The sequence below is a fragment of the Pinus tabuliformis genome, chromosome 4_1 (genome assembly GCF_031772625.1).
Source record: "Pinus tabuliformis cultivar Carrire ecotype Pingquan chromosome 4_1, CPIR1, whole genome shotgun sequence".
Taxonomy (NCBI): domain Eukaryota; kingdom Viridiplantae; phylum Streptophyta; class Pinopsida; order Pinales; family Pinaceae; genus Pinus; species Pinus tabuliformis.
This window is the reverse complement of record NC_142303.1, coordinates 362,369,542-362,396,997: the sequence shown is the minus strand read 5'-3', so window position 1 is coordinate 362,396,997 and position 27,456 is coordinate 362,369,542. Positions and strand designations below refer to the sequence as shown.

Genomic DNA, 27,456 nt, shown 5'->3' with positions numbered 1-27,456 from the left:
AGCTTGTATGCTAGTGATGAGTTGTGGTAGGTCTTCATAGTTCCAGATCTAACTCTGGATATGTTCTTATAGCTTGACCGCATTGGCCTTCATCATCTTTGGCAAGTGAAGCGGGGCTCCCTTGCACTTCATCGTCCATGCTTGCATGTTATCAACTATAGTATGTATGTTCTTCAAAATGTGTAATATTCTTGCACATCGCTGTTTCCATCCATGGAGATGAACAACTGCTTGATGCACGATACCAAACTTGGAGTACAATGCTCACACAACTGTGTCCAAGGACAATACTTCATCTAGTATTTCCTTCTTTAGTTCAGCTTGGGCGAACATTGTCACCAAGTCTCCTCCCTGCTTGGCCACCTATAGTTCCTTCGCCATTTGCTCATTCTCAGCTATGAGAAAATGAACACTTGAGCTAGTGGCTTCGGCATACACTCTAGTTGCATCGGCCAATGCAACTGGATGCTTGTGCACATCAGTCACGATCACTTGCTCTTAAAATTGCACAGGGGATGTTTGGTCCTCTGGAGTCGGTACTCTCTGAGACTGCACAAATCTGTGATGAGATTCATCAAAGGAGACGTTGTGAATCTCTGCTTTCGGTTGACCACCATGGATCTCAGTGCCTCCTTGGTCATTCGAGACTTGCTCATCATCAGGATGCAATGAAGTGGGTGAGTCGACCTCTTTACTGTGAGGGATGAGGTCAGTATCCTGTTCCAACCCCTGTTGCTCCATGTTTGCATCCAACTATTCAAGCCCATGTTCTATCTCATGAGAAAAGTCTTGCCCCTGCGATGGTTCACCCTGTTTTCCTGATGCTAGTTGTTTGGATGAATCAAGTACTTGTACGGGCGCTACTTCGTCTGTCTACATGTGATGCGTCCTCTGCTGAATCTGTTGCTGCTGTGCTTTCTACTTCTATTGGTGCAGTTCTTGTTCTTTCCAGAGTTTCTCCCTCAGCTCATGCAACTCCTTCTTTTCTTCTTCCATTCTCTTCTTATCCCTCCGCCTTTGCGCGATTTTCGCTTGTTGCGCTGCTGCCTCTTCGCCTAAATAGCCATAACTACTTGTTCTATAAGTGGATCTACTCAAAACTTGCATCTTTGCTCCTCCTCCATGTGGTCAAAAATCTTCCACTTCCCTTTGTCGCGCACAGGTATGCTTCGCTCTGCTACCTCTGTTGCTGCTGCTACTACTGCTGGTGCTCTTCGTGGTGCTGCTTCATGCTGCTTTGCTGACCACTCTATGATGAAGTTGACCTATTCATTGGGTCTGGAGGAATTGTAACAATATCTCCATGAGTCCTCCTCATCCCAATGACATGCCCCATGGATCCAGTTGAATTAAACTCTCACGCAATGATCCTTCACAATGCAATGTGGGTCATACGGGTTGAAGCTTTGGAGGTCGAACAAGTACTTCTTCATTTTTTCAGCTTTGACATCCACTTTCTTGATGCTCTGGATCTTGTATAACCCAATCTGCAATGGAAGAGTGCTATATGATCACTCCTCTAAAGCTACACTCAGACAATAACTTGTAATATGTGTTCACAACTGTCTCCGCTGGTGACCATGACCACTCTAAGCCCGGGAACTCATGTCGGGCATATATTGCATCTAGAATGTAGGTGGACATGTAAATCTCTGCATGCATGCCTTCGGGTGACTGTTGAGCCTTCATGACTTGCTCCTTCAGCTGATGAGCCAGTATGTCAGACTAGTTGCATGGTCTTCCTTCTCTAGCCAATTGGTCCAGCGCGACCACCCAACTCTGAGGGATGGTCTTAGTGCTTGATTGGCCACTCAGTAGACATGCGAATATGACCAAGTATTGTTATTCCTTCCTTAATATCTTTGTCTTATAGATCTGATTGGGGGTCATCCTAAAATGAGTTGGCTCCTTTACCCAATCCTTCAGAATGTCTCTAGAGTGGCCTCTGCTGTTGGGCAAGATGAACGGGGGAGTCATGACAGTCATGGGCTCAGTCATATGATACATCTCATCATAATCTCGTGCCCAGAAGGTTGCAAGCTTCATCCCACTGACACTACTCAAGGTCGTTTTCTCGGGGTCAGTGTGAGAGACGACAAGTGAATCATGTCCGTGCATAGGAACGCGGGGTATCTGCATGCAATCCGATACAAGCCAAACTTATGAATGTTCACGTACACCTGAATGTCTTCAAGGTCTTCCCAAAAATTACTTTTGAATGTTTCATTCACCTCTTGCCACTTCAGTTTGATGTCCTTGTCTAGATACAACTTTGTATCTTCATAGATCAATAAACCAGAGGACACCTGCTCAGTTGCTTCTCCAGCTACCATATCATTAGTGTCCTGAGATTCTGTTCTCTTGGAAGCCATTGAGTAGATGAACACTTGAAATATCTGGAAACAAGCAGCATGCATGGCAAGAAATACGTCAGTGAAAATAAAGAAAATCCAGGGAAGGACACAACACATACTTGGGAAACTGAGGAGCAAGATTGCACAAATTTCACTGGGAGGCTGAGTGAATGGCTACCAGAACTACACAAAAGGCAGTCTAGGCTATTTGGGAGGCTAGACTGGATGCTGGATCTGCAAAATGCACAATCCAGTTGGGCAACTGGCTACTGGGTTTGCGTAATGTGCAATTCCAGCTGGGAAGGACTGTTGGCCCAGGGACAAATTTGCGCAATTCCTTAGGCCAAGCAGCCACTCTCCTCCAGGAATGCACAAAACAGTCCAGGAGGCTGGTGTTGGGCTATAATGCACAAATCTGGAGAGGAAGGTAAGCCTTCCTTCCCCAGATTGGGCAACTCAGCCTTGGAGAGGGCAGAGCTCGGGCCAAGGTTGGCCCGACTCGCCGACGGGAAACTGAAAGAAAGTTAGTCGATGAAATGCATGGTGACACTAAGTGATATTAGAAGTGATAAAAATTGCATGCAGAACAAGAATGAAAGATTTAGCAAACATATCAACATGCATGTGGGTGAGGCCGTTCGCCGGTTAGGTGAACGTCAATGCAAAACAATTTCATGCATGCGATAGTAGTGAGATAGCTATGAAAACTGAAACAGAGGTAGGACAAGCTAGAATATATGTAAACGACAGCAGGCATTCAAAGAAATCAAGCAAACAACACTCACACAAGAAAATACACAAAAAGTGACAGAAATGCTGAAAAAGACAAGTTGAGGCCACTTACTCGTGAATAGCTGAGTCGGATGTGTCGAAGAGTCCTGGATGTGTTGTGGGATGTCAGAGCTCCAAGATCGATGTGAATGAATGAGCTCTAATGCATCGAATAAATAAGTTTGGTCTCATGATGCGCATGCCACAAATCTAGGAAAAAGAGAAACTTGGAGGGGAACTTCTAAAACAACTTTGCATGTAACCCCCAGCTGCTAAAAATATCTCCCTGAATAATGGGATGCCCTTTGTACTTTGTCTCTTGCTATTCTGAGAAGATCAAGTCATGCATGCATGCAAGTCAAGTTTCCTCGGTCCCGGGTGGAACTAGTCAACCGGACTGTCCATGCATGCCAGTGCTCAACTACTTGGGGAAAATGGGCATTCCTGGTTGGGAGCTGGGCTGACTACCTGGGAGGTTTGCACAATTTCTGGGTAGAGCGGTTGACTGCTGCCCAGATTTGTGCAAATCCTGGGCTAAATAGCCTGCTGCTGGGAAAATTTGTGCAAATCCTGCTGGGAGGGTTGGCTGGCAGGATTGTGCAATCCTGGATCCTAGCAGGCTGTGAGAGAGGATTTTGAAATTCCTGGAGGGAAGGCTGGTTTCCCTCCAAGAATGCACAATTTTCAAGGGGAAGCTGCTCAGCCTACAGCTGGACCAAGTCCAGGTGAGCAGCTTGTGAAGGGAATGAATCAACTGTGATTGACAGGCTGCCTTTGTGCGAGGAAAACACCTGAAGCTTGAGTACTTGACAAACCAAGAGAAAGTGTTGTGTAAGGTTGGTAGGGAGGCTCCAGAACAGGCTAAGGCAAACTTTTGGAGGGTGGTTGTAGCCGTTACAAAAACATCTTATATTTGATCTTCAATCACTTAGGCCATGATGAAAATGTGAGCTTGTAGAAAGATAAGACAATAAGTAACAATATATCCTCACTTTAGCAGCAACATATATAACTCATGATCTCTTTAACCAAACCATCAATAGAAGCCAACAGCAAGATGTGAACAAGAATGAATATAAAATGGTGACATAACATCATAGAGCAACAACATAATAACCTCCATAGCTGAACTTTATATGTAGCATGAGATCAATCTTTAGCAACAACATAATATGAGAATCTTCTCAAGCAGCGAATGAAGCATATTATACCAACAATAAACTCAGTAGAAACATCACTATCAACCAAAGAAAACATCATACTCCATATCATGGTAATAATAACAACACCATACTATGTCTATCAGCAACAACAATCAATAATATCACTTCTCCAATCAAGGTAGCAACATGAGCATGAGTAACAACACTCTTTCCATCAACATCCCTAGGCAACATAACCACAATAGTAACAACACCAACAAACTCAACAATCAGCTCCATGAATACCATCAACACTCTCCAATCAAATGAATAATATGTCTTCTATGAATCTCAACCATCACAAAAAACAGACGGATCACTACAATAGAAACTTCTTCAACAAAAAACCAAAATCCCAAGTCCATGCAATGATATACCGATCAACATATTTTCAACCATCATGCATCATGGAAGAACCAATAGAAATATGATCTAAGCATTAGATGGCAATAACATTCTTGCAAAAAGAATGTGAACCAAGGCAAGTATGAGGCAATAGGCATGTAGCATTCTAACCATATAAACCATGAAAGACAGAAAATCAGTAGATAGGTCATGTAAATATGAACTTGTACAGATATTTTGATGCACATCCTATTTGAAAATTGTCCCCAAGGAAATATCCACTGTATAACTGTGACATATACCTCCTCATCATGACAACATTTGCATAAGAGAAAAATATGCATGATAATACAATCTATCTCTTAAGCATGCATCAAAGTTTTAACAACTTGCTGCAATCAATCACATTCAACTGATTTAAACAAAACAAAAAATAATCAAATCTCAAACCTCAACTATGGCTGCATTATCAAATATTCTCTTCCAAAATCATAATGATGCCATATGCTCCCGCTGAGACCATGCCGACCTCAGTTTTTGATGGGAGTCACTTGATGCTCTTTTTTCCTCCAAATTTTGTTGATTTGATTCTTGGTGCATTTCATTGTTTGATATTTTGTCTGATCTGCTCTGAGTAGTCTATGCCTTTTGAGTTAATCCCCTGAAACATGTAGGCAAATGGTAGTATTTGGCCTTATGGCCAATGTTGTCGCACATGTAACACCTTATATGTCCAAGAAGTAAAGGAAAGGATTCAAAACTCCTCTTCTTCACATAGTTCCTGCAATCAAATGCCTTATGCCAAAAATTATTACACGAAAAAAATAGCCATAAAATGAATTGTTATACCTTGCTATGGATGATTTTGTTTGATGTGTCCTTATATCCAACTGCTTCTTCTGTTGCATGCTTCTACATTTTGCAACAATATTCCCATGCTTTTGGAAATTGAAGCATCTTATTGATCTTGAGGAAGTGGATGATATGTCTGGAACAAATTTCGCCTTCTTTGACTCTTGGTTTTGGTAATGTGCTTGTTCTTTGTAATTATTACTGCTAGAAAAATCTTTTGTTGTTGGTCTTTTAAAACTTGTTGTTGAATTGGTTTCTTCCTTGTGCAAGCTAGTATATAGAGGCTTTTGATTAGTTGTCAGCTGAATGGCTTTCTCTTTTGAATTAATTCTCAAAGTAGTCATTCCTTCTTCGAGTATTTGATATTTCTTTCTCATTCCTTCTTCGATTTTCCTTACTTCGTCCAATTGGGTTTTTAATTTGAAAATCTCTTCTTTGTAAACACATTCCTGCTCATCAAGTATTTGCAATAATTTTTGTTGGTTTTTATTTTCAGCCCTGAGATTTCTAATTTATGCTTCTAGGGTTTCAATCTTGCAAGGTTCTTCATCTTCTAAATCAAAATTTTCTGCAAAAGGGTTATTACCACTTCTCTCCAAAGCATCAAACTAAATTCAATGATCATTATCTTCTAAATCATCAAACTCAAGTAGATCATCATCACTACAAGAAAATGTACTGCCATATATAAAATGATCGCAACATTTACCTTCACCATTTTTTACTAGTAAGAAGAGGGGTTCTTCAAAATTTGAAACTTTCCTTGTTTACTGCTCTTCTTTTTTTGGGTCTGCTTCTTCTTATTATTTTCCACGGCGCACAATTTCCTCTCAGGTGATCAAGCTTCACCGAGAGAACCCCGCTCTAATACCAATTGTTGGAAATGTGTTCAATACTTGGGGGTAGGGGGTGGTGAATCAATAGTGATAATGTATACTTTAAAATTATTTTCCAATTACTTATTCAGAATCAGACATTACATCATTAGTAGATCAACTCATATAATACATTAACCATAAAAGAACATACCATGATCATCTCATGAAATCCATAATACAATCAAACAATCACACGCACAAAAGATGCAAGGATCTATGGTGGAAAACCACCCTTTATTTCTGTTGCTGCTCTACTTCTAATTTTATTAGTTCAACAAGGAAGTTTCTCATATGACATCAACTAAGTGAACACCCATCCACTGGAGACCGCTATCCCCTAAAAGCCTTGCCCAAATCCCACTGGATTGTGAGAATTCTACTTCCACTACCGAATCTACCAACACTCATTGGCAAGGAACACCCATCCCTTCTTCACCAAGCTATCTCGATTTGCTGATCATTAGGGCCACATTTCAGAATATTTCAAACTGGACCCCTGCACAAGACAACACCAACTTTCTCTCTTTGATAAGGTTAATACATCATCACCATCTCAATCAAACAAACTATATACATCAATCTTTCCATTCTCAACAACATACAAAAATCTATGGCTCTCACACTCAACTACAAAAAGATATATATCAATAACATGCTCAAATAGCTCTCAACAATAACCAACAACACAAGTCTTCTCTCATGCAATTCTGTTCATAATGTAACTAGAAGGCACATACAAATCCTCCATGCACATGAGAATCTGCCTCTACAATCACAAATATCAGTCACATATATCATTGATCCCTACAATTATAATAATGTTAGCTACTACTTAGAGGAGGCTATCACTTCTAACAATGGACTGAACATTTTGCTGCATCAACAAAATCAAATGAAGAATTTCCCTCTGAGTATCCTCTACTACAAGCTTCTGCAATCTTCATCACACTCAGAAAAATAAATTCTGCTTCTCCAAAATCATGGTTGACCTCTCCAACATTTTCTTCACTCTCTCATCTCAGAAGATAATGTCTATGTGTGCACTTCTCAATAAATTCAACCTCTGTAACATTATATGATGTAGGAGGTCACCCTCTGCTCTCTACATAAAGCTTTGCTATGTTTCCTCATTAACAATGGTTGAGATTCTCCTTCTTTTAAATTTTTTTTTCCACTACTCCACTACTTAGTCCATTAAATGCATCACACTTCAAATTATATCCCATCATGTTGATTTAGCCAATTTGAACCTTTAATGAAGATTCCAAAATAAGATACATAAATAAAACCAAGTAAATCATCCAAGGAGCGCAATAAATCCAGAGAAACTTTACCTACATGCATATTCATCTGCATAACACAATATTACATGCAACTAAGAAAATAATCACTCCCATAGGCTGCTCTGCCAGTGTCTAGGACATAAAACCACTCCCTTGACCAATCATGCATGCGACTGGTAAGAGGATGAAGGAACTCAGAACTTCCTCCAACTTGTTGATCAACATCTCTAGCATTTTTAAATCTTGTCCAAGCCATGAGAAGTCTTAAAACCATCTCTAAAACCTCTCGATGAGCTTATACATGAAGTAGTCACTAGAATTATAAGGACCAACACATGAGTGCAGATACTGTATCAAGTGGCATCAAATATGAAGCTCAATTGTAGAAGGAAACTTGATACATCATAAAAACCTCTACAACACCTTTAAACATCATCATGAGTATCAAGGTCAAGGTTATCTCCAGAGAAACATCACAAACTTCATCCAATAATCAAGGTCATCACAACACAAGCATCATCTACATGGAGACCTAATTGACCAACCAAACAACAAAGCCATAAAATCACTTGCAACATCCATCAAAGCATTTGCAACATAAACATCTGCCATAACAACCATAGAGACCAATACCATCAAGAAATCAAGCATATGCATACCATATCCAAACCAAGTCTAGGTTGACATCAATGACAACCATCACTCACTACAACACTCATCAACTATCACCTCATCACAACATCAATGCCAACAATCTCCCCTTTTGACATTGATCTCAACCCAAGTTGGGTCAACCGAAACAACCTCATGAAGAACTGAGCTCCTCATTTTCTCCCCCTTTGACATCAATGGAAAAGGTCTCATCTCAAGAATGATGGAACTAATTTACAAGTATCAACTAAGAAACAACATTTCATAAGCAAGAACACTCTCTCAATCAACAACAACAAAATAAATCTGCAACATCAAGCTAGATGTACCAAAAATAATAGAATAATCATGAGTTCTTTGTCTCCCCAAGGTAGTAGCAGCAACAACATATCATTGGTAGCAATAATCGACATGCTCAAATACCATTGTCATCATCATCCTCTCATATAATGAATAAAATCTTCTTCTAACCAATACATATTACCTTCTCCAAAATCATAGTGGCAACGCATGAAGATAAGGACAAAGGAATAACATAACCACCATTCATACTCCCTTAACCAACAATACATCACGAATGAAGATAAGAACAAGGAATAATCATGCTCCCCCTAACAATATCAACACGTGAAGGAAGCCAACATATCCCCAAAACAATCACTCCCCCTGTCAACCACAACATCATGCCAATACTAAACTGATGCAAGCCAATGAACAACTACCAATACAAGCTACCCCTGAACATATAAAGGGGCTGCAAAAACATCTCTTGGACTACTGAATGTGCAATATATTCTACTACTAGTGCCTCTTTGTCATATGCAAGAAGGCTGCTCCTCATATATCAATGTTTGACCAACTTGGGCCCAACGATGAATAATGAGATACAAGGCTTAATGAATGATAATACAAGACTTTACAAAGCCTCTAGCTAGCTGAACTATGACTCCTCTCTCATGTATGATAGACACACACATGACCCAACCATGACTCAAAAGAAGAATGTGACAATACATGGCTACGCAAGGACTCCAAGAGCTCATACAAGAATGAATACATGACAACAAGTATCCCAAAATATGGCTAAAACACTTCTCATCTCTCATCACTTGAACATCACACACTCTTGACATGACCCAAGACTCTCTTGATTCTTGTTCCTAACTCAAATATGGATCCATATGAATAATAATTATTACATGACTTTATAGGAAAGATGAATTGTTATAGCATTGAGCACCCAATGCCTACTAGACGTCAAGACCACCATTGTACAATGTGAGACATAAGGTACCAATCTCATATATGAGTCTTCACATCAATCTTTCACCAACACTTCTAATGGAGAGAAATCGAACCATACATATGTCATGAATGAATGAATGTCATCAATAAGCCCATAAATCAAGGAAGCAACGACAAAAGTATAATATACCATGGAAGCTCTTGGTAGCAACAATCATATAGATTCTTCTCCCCTACAAAGCATGTGATTCTCATATAGGAAATGTGATTCATGAATAAGCATGAATGAAATCATAAGAAACATATATTTGATCTTCAATCACTTAGTCCATGATGAAAATGTGAGCTCATAAAAAGATAAGACAATAAGTAACAATATATCCCCACTTCAACAACAACATATATAATTCATGATATTTCTTACGAAACCATCAATAGAAGCTAGTAGAAGGATGTGAACAAGAATGAAGATAAAATGGTGACATAACATCATAGAGAAACAACATAACAACCTCCATATATGAACTTTATATGTAGCATGAGATTAATCTTCAGCAACAACATGATATGAGAATCTTCTCAAGCAGCGAATGAAGCATATTATACCAGCAATAAACTCAACAACAACATCACTCTCAACCAAAGAAAACATCATAATCCATATCATGATAATAATATCAACACCATACTATGTCTATCAACAATAAAAATCAATAATATCACTTCTCAAATCAAGGCAACAACATGAGCATGTGTAACAACACTCTTTCCATCAACATCCTGAGACAACATAACCACAATAGTAACAACTCTAGTAGACTCAACAATCAACTCCATGAATACCATCAACACTCTCCAATCAAATGAATAATATGTACTCTATGAAGCTTAAACATCACCAAAAATAGATGGTTCACTACAATATCAACTTCTTCAACAAAAAACTGAAATCCCATGTCCATGTTCATGTCCTCAAGCAAGTGTATTCAATCAAAGGCCCGTGTTAGGATATTCCGACACATAGGATATAGTTAAGTTCAACTTGGTCTAGCATAGAGTTAGGTTAGAGTTAGGTAAAGTGTGTTTCTTTACCGTTGTACATTTTGTAACTTACAATCCGACGGTCACGATATGTAGTGATCCGACGGTTCACTCTCACCTCGGTATTACCGACACTTGATCCGTGGCTTGACACCCGATTGGTCCATGAGTTCTATTTAAAGCGCATGGAGGGTCATTGTTCGGGTAATCCGTGCATGAGAGAAGCTTATGTAAATTTTCATTCTTTGATTAATAAATTGTCTGTACCCACGTTGGGACAGGCCGTGGACTGTTTCCCTCCTTGCACTCTGAGGGTTTTAACCACGTCAAAAATACTGGTGTATTGATTTGAGATCTGGTTGTGAGCGGTGTCCTTTTGGTATTCTTTCTGAGGAACTTACCCTGTAAATTCCTACATGGTATCAGAGCTATTTGAGGGCCGCGTCCGTTGGTGATCCAAATCTGAAGCCGGTAGAACTGCATGCGGCTGTCGTTTCCTAGATCTGCTATTTCTGACTGCTTTCGGGCCGAGAGGACTGCTCTGTTGCGTTCGGAGCATCTGTTTCAGTGAGGAACCCCTTTCGTTTCACGCGAAAAGGTTTCCGGTAGCCCTAGCTGCGTCATTTTTCAGATCGGGAGGTATACAGTGTTTTTTTTTGCAGTTTACTGTCATTTTCTCTCTGCTTATTTCGGTTTCGGTTTATTTAGCCTTTTTTTTCCGGATCTATACCTTTCATTTCTGCGTATGCTCTTTGCCCTGCGACTCTGTGCGATCTGGGCAAATCAGAAACAGAAAGAAAGGATTTTTCTCATGCGTATGCTCTTTTCCCTGCACCTTAGTGTGATCTTGGAAAATCAGAAACATTGAGAAAAATATTTAGTTTTTCGGTTAAAAGCTAACTTTGAGATTTTTTTTTAAAATTCTAGTTTTTTGGCTAAAGCTAACTTTGAGCCGTAAGGTTCGTTTTTCTTTGCATATTCGTGTTGGGTTTTGTGTTTTGTGTTTTGTAGGGGAAAAGAGCCTTCCCAAGGCAAGCACGCAAATCGAGGCCCCCCCCCCCCCCTCTCTCTCTCTCTCTCTCTCTCTCTCTCTCTCAAATATTTTGTATAGATCAATTGGTTCAAAGACTTTTTAAGAGAGTAGAGGTCTTGGGTTCAAGTCTCCATTTTGTGGGGGCGGATTTTTTCATTCCCGCACATTCGCGCACTTTGCCGGCAACGTCAACATTTTTTTTTCAAAAAGCCATATCTTCTTCATCCGGAAGCCTTTTTCAGAGCCGTTTTTTTTAAAACCGCCTATTTTTTCGAGATCTATCCATTGGACCACTTACTTTCAGCATCTTCAGCTTCAAGTTTTTTTTCAAAAAATGGAAAGTCCATGCCAAGTCATTCTTGACAGCACTAACTACTTCCAATGGGTAGCCTACATGGGAGATTTACTTAGAAGTAAAGGTCTCTTCAGAATAGCCACAGACCAAGAGAAGAAACCCAAAGATGAAGACAAGGCCGAAAAATGGGAAAATAGACAAGATCAAGCACGTGGTTTGATAGGAATGTCTGTTTCTCCTGATCTTAGATTCCACATTGCAGAAATTGAAACTCCTCATGAAGCATTAGAAAAACTTGCTAAAGTTTTTGGGATTAAAAATGAAATTAGAGCCCATCAACTTGAGAATGAGTTGCTTACTTTGGATCCTAATAATTTTTCTTGCATTGAAGATTTCTTGTCCAAATTCAAGACCCTTAGATATCTCTTGGAAGGTGTTAAAGTTAAGAAAGAAGATGGTAACCTTATTTATTCCATCCTTACTAAGTTGGGACCAGCCTACTCTGTATTTGTTTCCACTTTCCATTCTACAAGGGAAGCTTTCATTTGTCAAGGCAAAGACTACAAACCCCCTTCCTTTGACTCCTTTTGTGATTCCTTAATAAGAGAACAAGAAAAACTCTTACACCTTGGTCTTCTTAATCTTGGAAACTCTTCCTCGAAAGCGTTAGCCGCCCAGCAGCAACCAAATTCAAAGAATCCTAAGAAGTCTTATCCTCAAAGGAATGGTCCTAAACCAACTCAGCCTCAAGATGAAAGATCATTTCAGCAAAATGACAAGACCAATAAAAACAAATGGAAGAGGACTGACAGACATTGTAACTTTTGTAATCGAGATGGCCACTTAGAATCTAAATGCTTTAAGAAGATGGAAGCCTTGGAAGCCGCAATGAAGAAACATAACATCCATCTGGAGCCTACTTCAACTTCAACTTCCGGAACGGCACTTTCTGCATGTCATCGTCAATCATCTCAGTCTGGTTATGCATTAAATGTATCTTCTTCTTCTTCTCATTCTCATGAGTGGCTCATTGATTCTGGAGCCTCTTGTCACATGGCCAAAAACCAAGCCATGTTTTCTTCTTTAAATGATTGTAACACCAAAAATATATATGTTGGTGATGATAGATCTCTTAATGTTGTAGGGACTGGAACTGTTCATCTAGACAATGGTCAGTTCAATGATGTATTATGTGTTCCAAACTTATCCTGCAACCTTCTGTCTGTCTATCAGATAACTCATTCAGGTGAAGGTAAAATTGTTGAATTTTCACCTCATGATGTTGTAATCAAGGATCTAAAAGATCCTAAACAGATTCTAGCTACTGGTCTTGCTGATGATTCCAAAAGGTTGTATAAGTTTCACAACTTTGGGTCATCCCATCTTCCCTCAGTGTTTGTTGCTCATAATGATGAAGTGAGCAAACTTTGGCATGAGCGGTTTGGTCACTTAAACTATCGCTCCCTTCAGCATCTATGTAAAGAAAATATGGTGACAGGTCTTCCTATGGTATCTTGCAAAGATGGTGTTTGTTCCGGATGTGTACTCGGAAAACATCATCGGGACAGTTTTGACAAACGTGCCTCTTGGCACGCCTCAGCCCCTTTACAGCTTGTGCACAGTGATTTATGTGGTCCTCTTCCTGTTGCTTCATTCTCTGGCTGCAAGTACTTCTTAACTTTCATTGATGATTTCTCTAGACGCACTTGGGTATACTTCTTAAAACTCAAGAGCGAAGTATTTAGCACTTTTTTGGCCTTCAAAGCATTTGTTGAAAAACAATCTGGACATCAAATTCTTAAGCTAAGAACTGATAATGGTGGAGAATATGTTAAAAACGCATTCATCAACTTTTGCACCGAAAATGGAATTCAAATGCAACATACTGTTCCATACACTCCACAACAAAATGGTGTAGCTGAAAGGAAAAATCGCACCTTAAAGGAAATGGCTAATTGTATGCTGCAATCTAAAGGACTCAGTCTTAGTTTTTGGGCCGAAGCAATTAATTGTGCAAATTATATAATCAATCGCACTCCTACTAAGGTTCTAGAGAATATCACTCCAGAAGAAGCTTGGAGTTCCATTAAACCAGATGTAAGTCACTTTCGTGTGTTTGGAAGTGAAGCATGGGCCCATATTCCAGATGAAAAGCATAAAGCTTTAGAACCTAAGAGTGAGAAATGTACTTTTGTTGGATATTCTGAAGATGTAAAAGGTTATAGACTTATTCCATTTAAGTCCAAAAATGTTATCATTAGAAGAGATGTAAAATTTGATGAAAATAAATCGGCCTGCGAGCCTAGTCCGGCGGATGTGCCACCTCTTCCTATCTCTTCTATCTTTGAAAACATTTCTACTTCTGATGATGAAAGCGAGGATGATAATCCTCCCCCACCTTCTCAGGATCCTCAACTTCCAAGATGGGTCCGTGCTACTCGGGATGCAGCAGGTGATCTTGCCGGTGATCCTACAGATCAGCGACGTACACGTTCTCAGTTTGAAAGAGCCTCTTCTTTACTGGCTCAAGCTCCAGTAAATCATGATCCTGACACTTTTGCAGAAGCTTCAGGCCATCCACATTGGGAAGCAGCTATGAATGAAGAATATCATTCATTGATGACAAATGATACATGGGATCTTGTTCCTCTACCAAAGGGACGCAAACTTGTTAGATGCAAATGGGTTTACAGAACCAAGTATGGACCAGATGGGAAAGTTGATAAACATAAGGCTCGTCTAGTTGCTAAGGGCTTTTCATAGGTTGAAGGCATTGACTACACTGAAACCTTCTCTCCAGTTGCCAAAATGAACTCTATCCGCCTTGTTCTTTCCCTTGCTGCCTCTTTAAAATGGGAAGTCCATCAAATGGATGTTAAATCTGCCTTCTTGCATGGGGACTTGCAGGAAGAAATCTATATGGAACAACCCATTGGCTTCATACAAACAGACTCCAGCCTCGTTTGTCGACTTAAGAAATCCCTTTATGGCCTCAAACAAGCTCCTCGGGCTTGGTATGCCAAAATGGATAGCTTTCTTTTAGAATCTGGCTTTTCTAGGTGTCATTCTGACAATACTGTCTACACCAAGAAAGTGGGCAACTCTCTTATCATCCTTGTTCTTTATGTTGATGATCTTATTCTTACTGGTAGTGATCCCAACCTTATAAACCATGTAAAGTCCAGCCTTAAAAAGAAATTTGAAATGACAGACTTAGGACACTTACACTATTTTCTCGGTCTTCAAGTCTTGCAATCCCAAGAAGGTGTTTTCCTTTCCCAGTCCAAGTATGCTTGTGATATTCTTCGTCATTTTCACATGGAAGACTGTAAGCCAGCCCCTTCTCCCTTTCAGTCTGGAGTCAAACTTTCAGTCTCTTGTACTTCTCCTGAAGTTGATGCTACCTTATACCGTCAACTTGTCGGAAAACTCTTGTATTTAACCCATACTCGTCCTGATCTTTCCTTTGCTGTTGGCCTTGTTGCTTGTTTTATGCAAAACCCCCGTGAAAGTCATTGGAAAGCAGCTAAAAGAATACTTCGTTATGTTCGAGGTACAGTACAGTTTGGGATTCATTACAGTGCCAAAGCAGCTCCTCTGTTAGTTGGTTTCACTGATTCTGATTGGGCTGGTGATCTTGATGATCGGAAGTCTACTGCCGGTTATGTCTTCACTCTTGGTTCAGGACCTATTACATGGGCTTGTAAGAAACAGGCTGCCATTTCTCTTTCGTCAGCAGAAGCAGAGTATCGTGGTGCCGTGGAAGCTAGTAAGGAAGCCTTGTGGCTTCGTCAGATCCTATCCGAATTTGGCTTTGAGCAGCAGCATCCAACCACACTTTGGTGTGATAATCAAAGTGCCATTCAGCTATGCAAAGATCCAGTCCAGCATCAGCGCAGCAAACACATTGAACTACACATGCACTTCATCAGAAAGCTCATTCATGACCATGTTCTTGAAGTGCAATATTGTCCAACGGATGATCAGGTTGCAGACATCTTCACAAAGGCTCTCACAGAGGCGAAGTTCACTAAACTTCGATATATGCTTGGAGTTCAGGAAGTTGTCACTAAGGGGGGATAGGCTCTAGTGCCTCCTTCCTTCTCCTATTGTGTCATATTTGTAAATCTTTCAATCCTATCCCAAGTTGTTCTTAAGGGGGGATGTTAGGATATTCCGACACATAGGATATAGTTAAGTTCAACTTGGTCTAGCATAGAGTTAGGTTAGAGTTAGGTAAAGTGTGTTTCTTTACCGTTGTACATTTTGTAACTTACAATCCGACGGTCACGATATGTAGTGATCCGACGGTTCACTCTCACCTCGGTATTACCGACACTTGATCCGTGGCTTGACACCCGATTGGTCCATGAGTTCTATTTAAAGCACATGGAGGGTCATTGTTCGGGTAATCCGTGCATGAGAGAAGCTTATGTAAATTTTCATTCTTTGATTAATAAATTGTCTGTACCCACGTTGGGACAGGCCATGGACTGTTTCCCTCCTTGCACTCTGAGGGTTTTAACCACGTCAAAAATACTGGTGTATTGATTTGAGATCTGGTTGTGAGCGGTGTCCTTTTGGTATTCTTTCTGAGGAACTTACCCTGTAAATTCCTACACAATGAATTCTCTAAGTTCAGGTAATTGAAAAACAACTGGTATATAAGGTTAAGACGCTAGGTTGTTGGTATAGGTCTGAACATCAATATTGGTGTAGGCTGGTAAGTTCAGTAAGTGCTCTGACCCAAGCTCGTACAATGCTCAAAGTTAAGGTCAGTGAACCAGTCTATCAAGGTTTTTTAAGACAAAATGAGTTGGTTGCTGTCACACATAAAGTAATCTAAGCGGGTAGTAGGTCAATACAAAGCAGTAAGTGCCTACCTCCTCTCCTTGCCACTCAAATTGAACGATTCTCAGCCTGCATGCATGTTCAGTGGGTATGTGCTCCCTCATTGTCAATGGTGAATCGGAGGGTAATGGATACCTAACCTCCATCCTGTGGATTGGCTCTCGGCTGGCATTGACGGGTGGGTAATGAGGTTCTATCGGCGGGCTCAATGAGTTCAGCTATGATTGGCAGGTCTGATTAGGTGGGTCTGATCTTCGCTTCAGTCGGCTCTATCCCTTGCCGGTGCCGTATTTATTGCTGGGTGGATGTGGCGTGGTGAAGGTGAGTTGGTAATGTGTGCCCTCCCTAGCGGTTGCAGTACCTTCTTCCCGGTGCGGTATTTATATCCATCCCCCGGTCACTTCTTAGCGTGTTGGATGGATGTGTGACGTGGTGAAGGTGAGTCGTCTTAGTCGTTTGGTCTGAACCTCTATTCTTGTCTGGTGGGTGAGGCTATTATCGTCTATCCGATGGGCCACCCTACCCCAAACTATGTGATCTGTAGTCCATCCGTTGTACCGCTCCAGCTCTAACTAAGTTCTCAATCAATCTCATCAATCACTCACAATCAATCCCATCCCTCGTGAACCAACCCCACCAAACCATCAATACCGAAGTTGAACCTGGTCTACCTGAACCTATTGCCTGGCATCGCAGCTAACTAATGCTATCACTCGGAACTACTTACTACTGCTTCTATTGCTAGCTAGTCTCGCTCACTACGGATTCTCTCATCGGCTATAGCTATTTACGCTAGCTCTATACTGCAGCAATGCATCTTTTTCATTTCACAACTTACATAAATACATGTTACATTCTCTTTCTTGAATTGAAGAATTACATCTCAGATAGCACATGCTCGATGTAAGACATTCACCATACACAGGCATGCCCATGAAAGAAGTGTTATAATGAAATTCATCAATCAGATTTGAAATGATTTTGATTTATTCCCTTGCAGTCTTATTATTGTATTCCTTCTAACTATTTCTACCCTAGTTCCATGCATTTTGGGATCAACCAGCTCTATACTCAAAATATGTATAATCTATCCCACCTCACTAAGACAAGTGTGCTTAACATGCCTTCCAATAGTCATCTAATTACTCATACAAGAATTCGAATCTAGCCTTGTCACATAGGAGGACCAACCCCATACTAGGTGAATCAATTTCATCATGGAGGATACTAACCACTTCCTCCAACATGATGCCTTTCATTGTTCCCAACCATGTTTATCATACAACTTGTACCCTCCTCCTAACCAAGTCAACTTGCAACCAACTACCTCATATAGGATATGTGATGAACTCATGCCCTACATGCAACAACTTGAAGAGAGAATCCTTAGACAATTTGTGGACTTTAGAGACTCTCTTAGGAGACCCTTCCCTCCTCAATGAGTTCCCCAATACAAAAAATATAAAATCATTTATGGGGTGAAACCCATCAATCCTTCCATTATCGTCTTCTTTTATTGCACTTGGGGATAGAGCTATCTCGGGTCTGATAGGGTAGGGGGAGGAGCACCCAAGGTGATCCAATAGGTAGCCTGCTCGAGTGGTGGAAGGCTCGTGTTGAATCCCATGAGGTCAGATAGGAGTTAGGGATCCGACACCGGTGGAATGCAAGGGTAGGCTGTAGCCAATGCTTTATGAGGTTGAGTTCCAGATGGATGCTTGAGAGAGCGAGTTAAGGTTATAAGTATCGATGAATCAATCACGGTGCACTCATCCATAGGGTCGGGTTCCCCACTCATGAACTCTATCCACCAGACACAGTACCTCTAGGATGAATTTTAGCAATTTCTACACATTTCTGACCACCTTCCCCTAATAAATCGATCTTGCTCTCGAAAATCGGGGCTGGCTTATCCATTGAGCCAGAACATACCTGTTTATATATATACTACCTAAACCCATTTGTATACCTAATTTCATCAACTAAGCATCGTACATAACCATTCCCGATAATACGGGTTGAGCTTGAAAGGGTGAGATAGGGAATAAGAACAGCCTTTAGGTACTCACTCGACCAAAAAAAGAGTACGAAAAATCGATCACTGTCGCTCACTGTATATTGATTGACGGGTTAGCTACTGGCACGGGCATTGATGGGTACAGTCATTGCTTTATATCCCCGTTGCTTCCTGCACTTCTCTATTTCCCTGCCTTGGTGGGACCAACCCTTACGAAAGGGCTACTCCACTGGTTCCGGTAAGATCGATATAAGTGGGATCATAGATAAGGTAATGTAAGTGCCCTAAAGAAGTAGTCCACATCTGCCCAAGCAAGGAGTTCAGTTCAGGTTTGAGCTTGAAACGAACCTTCAAACTCTTCTCTCCTTAATATAGAGTCTATTATATACGCATTAACAACAGGAGATCGACCCTCAACTGAAATCCTTATGTTGGTCGGTTAAGCCCATAGCCTTATCGCGCGAACTAAGGCAGTCGTTAGTGGTGAGTTAGCGTGTTACAGCACTGATACAGATATCTCCTTGCACTAGGAAGCGCAAGCCCCTCCGGGACCTTCTATTCCACTCCACCACTACTTTTATATCCTGTCTCTGGATGGCTAGATGTATATTCTTTTAGATGGCAGTAGCCCCTGTGATTCCCCGCTCCTGTTCGTTTATCCCCTGCCCCTGATCAATGATCTATAGTTGCAGTTGGTATGGGCTTCTCTGATCTAAGTCCTCGTGTTAGGTGCCCGCCGTAATTACTTATATATCGCTCAAGGCTGCGGGAAAGATAGGCGCTTCATCTTCAGTTCTATAGGGCCTGCCCATCTTAGGAAGTACCCGTAATCTATCTAAGTATTAGCTTACCACTAGGGGTAGAAGCTTTTAGGATTGGCTCGAACTAAGCCTACAGTATCCCAATGCCGTCAGTGATCTCCGGAGCCCTGCGTGTGATGTAAGGTTTCGAGGGTGACACGGTCATAAGGTCTCGATTCGTTATCCTTTACTTCGGTACATTACATCATTACTACAGTCCACTGTCTCGAATGGATACGCTTGCAACTATATTTATCCCACTCATAGGTTATTAATAGTACGACGCGTGCTGGTGTGCCTTGACCGCCAGCAGAGGATCCGTAGCCTACTAGAAAGTTTCGGAGTGACCGATAGAAAGTAACCACAAATGCGCTTCGGAGATGTTTCGGAGTTCTTTAGAAGGGAAATGCGGAGTGAATCGTTCGTTCACTAAGCATTGAGAAGAGTTTTACACCACCTCAGCGATCCCAGCCATACCATCCAGCCATACCACGCCTTGATATATGGGAATTGAAAGACTGAAAGGTGGCCCTTAAGAGCCAGAGATAAGGCCAGGTTATCACTTTAGAATTGTTTCCTTGTATTCTCTTTCTTTCTTCCTACAGGATCTCCAAAGGGTCACAAGTTTCCATTGGTTGAATGACACTAGCCCAAGATGGTTGTTAAATGGTATTCTGCGGGGTACTTAGACCGGGAACACTTACTATTTCCTTTGATGTTGCCACCGATACAATATAAGATAGCTCAGGGATAGAGGGATATACTATGATGTGAGAGGGGGTTACTTTTGCTTGAGAAGTTGTGCCAGATTCTAGCCTTACTGCTTCTTATCCTCCCTCTCCTTCTGAGGCCAATGCTGTAATTCTGATCTTCTTTAGCTCTGGTTCTTCTGGAGCATCATAATCTTCCTTCTTTTTTTATCCCCTTTCTAAAGCATGGTTTGTTGACCCTCTCTTGATTCTACGAAGGTCTCTATATCTTCTATGTTTGATGCTACAGCCTTCCCAGCCTTTGCTGATATTCTTTTTATTGCTTCCACTGCTGCTGCCACCACCTCATCTTCTATATCTGGCCCTCCATCTTTACCCTGCTGCTTCTCAGACTCTTCTCTGCTATCTTTTCATACTGATGCCTCTGGGAGTATCTCAGGGATAGGCTCTTCTCGTGCTGGGGAAGCAATGGGAGGGACTAGAAAACTAGAGGGAATGGTTTCCACTAGGTAACTTATCATTTTGTCCAAGTCTTCCACCATATGAGTTGGGGAAGTGAAGGTGGATTGTAGATCTAGTTTTGAAACTATAGGAGCTGTTGGATCTGCTCCTAGTCCTAGGCCTTTAGGTATTTATTGGACCTCAATGGGATGGGTTATACCTTTACCTTCTTTTCCCAATCCACCTTCTCTTGAAAATCCCATAACCTACATGATGGGTGTTGCTTTGGGGCACATGGAAACTTCTGATGGGGCAGATGTGGAGGCTTCTTTAGCTAATGCAGTAGTACCTTGCTGAGCTCTGTCTGTATACCATTTCATGGGGATAGTCTTACCCATGGCTTCTGCTGTATCTTATCCTTGGTCGTCATCACCTTCATCATGTACCTGATCATACAATTTAGAGAATTCATCATCTTGGGGAATTCTTTGGTAGGGAGCATCCTCAGCCTTTGATATTTTCCTCATCCACCACCAGGCCCCCATTTTATGTCCGCTGAAGTTGTCTTGCAGGACCTCCTGCCTTCTTACCTCTGTGAGGGCTGTGATTTTCAGTTCTTTTTCAGATACTACAGCATCCTTAGGTCTATAAAAGTATAATAGGCAGGCACTTTAGGTTTATTAGGCTGTGGCTCACGAAAACACGAGCTAATGTCTCTGTAGGATCTGGAAATGGAAGGGATGATGCTTATTAGCGAGGTGGTGGTAGGGAAGCTAAAATGGGTTCTAAAACTGAGTCTGCCGCGGGTGCCTTTGCTACCTCCTTATAGGCTATCTCCGTTGTTTTCACTCGATCAACTGGATCATCAACTGGTGGACCCGAATCCCCAATGATAGGCCCATAAGAACTTGGTCAATATCAATCGAGCTGAAGGATCTCTGTAACGGTGAGTAAATTACCCAATGCCAACAGTCTACTCAGTCGACTGGCTCTAGTTCAAATGCCGGTGCTTCTATCTTCACTGCGCGTGGTGTCCGTGCCTTTACTTCCACAACCTTAACTTTTGGCTCTGAAACTACTTGCTTTGTTGCCTCTGTTAGTCATTTTCTGGGAATTCAAGTAGTAAATTAGCAGCAGGCCCCTATCGTTTGCTACTGACATAAGGAGCATATGCAGATCAAGTTGAATATTAAGTTCCATATCCCATCGCACCAACAACACCCGTAGTGGTTTATGCCCCAGCGCATCCAGTTCCAATTGTTGACCCAGAACCACCAGTAATGAAGGTGGGTGCAGTTTTCTGGGTTGATTTTGTTCCAGCAGCTTCCCTAGTTCCAGTTGTGCCCATTGAACCGGTTTTTGACTCGGTCCCATATCCTGTCGGAGATCGAGTAGTTTACCAAGTCTACGTAAAGCACCGCTTGTTCACTGGTTAAGTCCAACCTTGTGGTTTTAGTGATTTGGTGGGTTTTGGTCAATTGTCTCTGCCACCTTAGCCGCTACCTCTGTTGCCTTTACTCACCCCTTCCTTGGTTTATTCTTTCACCTGCTAGAACTAGACAGACCTGGAACCCTAGACCAGGAATCACGTAGTAGGAGGAATTTGATCCTTAGAAGCAGCATTCCAGTGGCTTAAGGGTTATCCATAATAGTGAGATGGGGGTTACGAAGGTCCTCTCCCTTATGGTCAAGCTTGCTTACGCATCCTCGTGTAATCGACCATCCAGGGAATCGTGTTGCTATCAATCCATAATTGGGGTAGCAAGGAAAAGCGAAGCGGTCCCCATACAATAGGTTTTCTGATGTCCCATAATTCTACCATCCAGCACCAGTGAAACTCTCTAAGCTAAAGGTAAACCAAGGGCCCTATCCCTATGGGCTGCTACTACCAAATCCGTCCCTCCACGAACTGCATCCATTCCAAGCTCGCTCGTAAATCAATCCACCCATCCCATCAAGCCGTCCGAATGGGGCTCTTTGATATCCCATAATCCCTTCCAGCCAAGCCATCTATGCACCCAGCTCCGTCGCCATGTAATCCCTAATCGGTGGGGGGGGTAAGGCAGGCAACTAAGAGTCTTCGGTGAAATTCCAATCCAATCCATAAAATGTAACTCATTTGTGGATGTTCATGGATTAAGAAAGGCAATGATGATCCTGGGTTGATTCGTGCAAAGAAGGTAAATCAGGTTTCATATTCTATATGTAATAACGCAAATTCAATTCAAAAAATACAACTCATAATCATAATAAAAGTTGGTTCTATTCTCTAAAGTCCGATCGGCCTGTTCACTAATTCCTTATTCTGGGCTCCATATTAAGGCACCCACCTGGTTGGAGGTACCCAGGTCAGGTTGTTCCAGTGGATCCGAAAAAGCTTATTATAGGGGGTGTTTATTATAAGAGAACCCGTAGTTGGCATGGTTCGAGTCATCATGTCCATGTTCTGGAACTGGCAATTCTCTTTAGGCAAGTATATGAATTATAGCACTCTCCCCTAAAGCAAGATATGAAAGCAAAGACCAGGTGAAGTTGCAGAGCCTATTCCAGTTGCTTACTCACCGCCATTTCGCTTAGCATACCTTACAATTGAAAGCTTGCTCCAGGCATCCCTTCCCTTCCTATTCCGGCTCATTCCCCTCCCTTCTTTCCTGGCATACCTTCCAGTTATAAAGCCAAAGCCATATGAGATTCAGTGCCCAGCAAGAGCGTAGTGTGAGGAAAGTACATGCACTATAGGTTCGTCTGTTCATTCATTTTCTCCCCATTAAAAGGGCTAACCTAATCTTTCCTTCCTGAGCTAGATGACAACAATGACAAAAGACGAACGTGCGAGCACCGGATCCATTGATGATGAACCACGACTGCTACTAGGTGACCGATGGTTAGCTTAAGGCTCTTATATGTAACGGGCGACTGATCCCACGGGCTAGTGTGAACCGATTCTTAGCGGCGTGAGTGAGTAACAACCAACTGAGTGGAGTGGTCTAACCTAAAAGAAAAAGCAAGTAGGGAGAGTACTTCCTATCAAAGTATAAATGCTGTACCAAGCAAGTACGAAGATATAAGGCAATGGTGAGCGAAGCCCGTCCGGCTCTCTCCTACGATTTATGAACTAACTAGGCTGACTCGCGGTGAATTGGTCTTATCCAAACTGCTGATTGCCCACTAGTCCATTATAAAGAAAGCGATCTACGAACCTACTTCTTTCCTTAGTCCATCCCGCCATCCCAATTAGGGGCCCTTACGTACCACATAGACTCATTTTTTGGATTCCCACTACTTCTTCTTCTTCCCTTGGTTTGACTTCTAACCATCCCAATCCCGACCTATCGACTGAATGAAAGAGGGACTGCTTCCATGACGATTGGATCACGAAAGAATTTTCAAAGGCAGGGAGAAATCGGAGGAGACTGCATGGGTATAGAGACTTCCAGAGTGGAGGGAGCTTGTCTCGGCGTTGGAGGCAGGCTAATAATTCTATTTGAAGCTAATGATTCTATGTCCACCTCCCTGATCGACCGTACGTTAACGATGTTCCCAACCATTCCTTCTAAAGCTAATGACTCTTATCTGGAGCTCGACCGGGTTCTGTGGCTAATGACTCCTACTAATGATCTAATGATTGAAATCCCAATGATTGACTGCAGACCAACCCTTCATAATCGACTATATAAGGCTACTTACTCTTAACTACAGTTAATGACTCTGGTTGACTGCGGCACTCATGATTGATTTGACTAACCCAAAAAGTGGACTAACTGCTTTTCTTGATATTGGTATTTCTGGATCTGCCTATTGGGATCATACGTAACTACAGAGCATGCAATCATGGAGGTGCCACCCAAGACCACTGGGAAAGTGCTCGGAGACAGAATAAGTGTCCTCGGATCATGACTAGCCTGGGCAGGTTAAGGTAGCTGAGCAAGAAAGCTGCGAGAAACAGGAATTCAAGGGGATGATCAACACAATAGTTGGCTGCATATCCCTACACGATTATACAGATGAGGTGACTGTACAGCAAGTCAAGCCATCGAAGAAGGGGAAGAATGTTCAAATAGATTCAATGCCATCTCACCTAAGTTAGAGAGAAGTCATAACCATTTAGGATGACTGGTTACAACCCATTGAGGGAGATTTAGATCAAGGGCTAGTACAACTACAGCCTGATAGATATCAAGATGTAATCTCTGGGGTTCTCATATAGATAGACATTGCAGGAGAAAGGAGGCCCTATCAAGCTTCCATCACTGGCAAACAAGCCGGATTGGGATGGGCTTCATCTACACCAGTCAAATCAAAGTGTATTCTGGATCCTCCAATAGCTCTAGACACAGAAAGGGCGGAGAACACTTTTCAATGGTGATAGACCGGGGATCCCTAAAGGCATATGCAGGAAGCTATGACACATTCAAGCATCTATACTATGGAGGTAGCCGGAAGAGACAAAACAGTTGAAGGCACAACAACAGAAGGAATTCAATAAACAAATTCAGGCTATTCACATCCCCCCTCTGAGCTCATTGGAGGGAGAACAGAGTAGGTCTGTATTAAGTGGCTTTTCTATAGATTTTTTAGATTGCTATCTCTACTAGCCGTTGCATTATGGGACAAGGAGAAAATAGATTACCAGATGTGGAAGATATTGGAAGAGAAAGAAGGGCACAGTCTTCTACCCCGTATTCTACCTTTACTAATTGAGTTAAGGGGTGCCCCTCTGCAGAAGGATACCTCTGAGTAATAGGAAGGCAGGACCTTTCTATAAAAGAACTGCTGCTGATCTGTGATGCAAGGAAGGCCACGCCCCATGCATGCCATTACCACAACAGTGTGAATGTTAGAAGGTGTATTAATCTACGTGGGTGTTCTAAGATTCTCTTGCCTGCCTTTATTGTGTTGCCAGAGAGCACTTGCTTGAGGGTGCCTCGCTGGGATTTCTTTAGGGTGCGTTAGCACACTCGACTAATAAGGCCGCCATCGATGGAGTCGCTCGACCAACGGGCCGCCATCGATTTCTTTAGGTTATTTCTTTAGTTAAGAAAGAAAGACTGGTAGGGGATTTCATTCCATTCAATAAAGGTATAACCTATTGATAAGTGGCTGGCTGTTTTCAAATTCTTATTCTTATATAGGCTGTCAATATTATATCAGATGCAGTTGGAACTCGAACCGAGCCGACCACAAGCTGCTTCTGGTCGTCGTACGTAGCAATGAATGGAACGCAGTAGCACTAGAAGCAGCAGTTTCAGAAGAAGCCAGCCGTTGTTTCACCTTTCTTTCCCTTGACTAAATACCGGAACTTTCTTGAAATAAAGAAATCAATACCTCTCCGTCCCCCGTAAGTGGTGATTCTTCTCCATCTCCAAGGGGTAGGGTGTGGAGTTCACTGCACCGACCCATTCCCCATCCGGGTCTCCCGCACTGCTCAAGTGTGCGACTCCGTATGAGGACCTCCTTCCCTTCTGCCCACTCTCCGTTCACACGGTTTCCAAAGCGGAAGGGTAGGCAGCAGGTACCACGAGCCCTCTGTCCCACACATCTATCCGGAAGCAAGTGTAGTTCACCGGTTCCACCGAATGCTCCTATCTCTCGGCAAAGATCGTGTGAGTGTGCAGTTATGCCTCAGATGCTTCGCCATAGAATATATAAACCTAGTTCCCGTTCCTCTCTGGTGCACTCGCTCTAGATCTCCGACACACAAGGGAGGACGCGGTAGGCCCTAGCCCCTGCACGCACGTCTGGCCGATCATTCCGCTGGCATCTCGCATTCACGATACCCGTTTCACTGCCGCTCGAGGATGTAGTTGTAGATACGTCGAGCCAAGGGTGGCTCCATATCTCCTTCTACGACATGCTGTTGTCGTCGCCATATTCTATGTGTCACTTGGTAATCTCTTCCTCGCTGCGGGTCTCTGCAGCACCTACCTCCGGAAGAAACGGAGGACTTCATTCAGTGACTCCGCGATCGCCCTCTAAACGATCAAAATAAGGTAGAGCTTGAAGATACGTTTTGTATTCCATTAGTTTCTCTGTGCCTCTAGCCGGGTGGGCGCCGGTCTTTTCCCCCTAAGAACCGTACGTGCGAGTATCCCCGCATGCGGCTCACGCCATTTTTTACTTACAAGGTAGGTGGGTGGCCATTGGTGAAATGTCCCCTGTCTCCTGTGCGCGTGCTTGTTGTAACCTTGGAAGCAAATTGGCGTGCTGTCTGTTGTACCGTAAACCTGCTCTATCTATTCATTGATCCATTTATAGGGATTTATCGCTCGACCCTCGGGGGGAGAGGGCCGGCCCCCCTCTTTTTCCAACCAAGAATTGATCCCCCTTCTCGCTCGGAAAAGGAATCGGCGATGGCGGCCCGATGGTCGAGCGAGAAATCGATGGCGGCCTTAGCAGTCGAGCCGATAGCAACCTTTTAGTCGAGCGTTCGTTACCTCTCCCAGAGGTCGAGAGTTCGACAGGCTCACCCTCACCCATATGATGGATGAGCGATAAATCCCTCTCCCATAGGTCGAGAGTTCGACAGGCTCACCCTCACCCTGTTGGTCCTCTCCCTTATGGTCGAACAACTAAAGTTCCTCATCCATCGGAATGAGTGAGTGACTTCGTCCTTCTCCTTGACAGTCGAGTGTACTATCCTCTCCCGTTGGTCAAGCAACTAAAGTTCCTTAATGCTTATTGGGTGGT

General features: G+C 42.3%; 1 pseudogene; it reads left to right on the top strand.

Annotated features, from left to right (window-relative positions):
- Positions 1 to 26,758, top strand: part of LOC149175817 (uncharacterized) — a 58,035-nt pseudogene extending 31,277 nt beyond the window's left edge.
- The last annotated feature ends 698 nt before the right edge of the window (positions 26,759 to 27,456 follow it).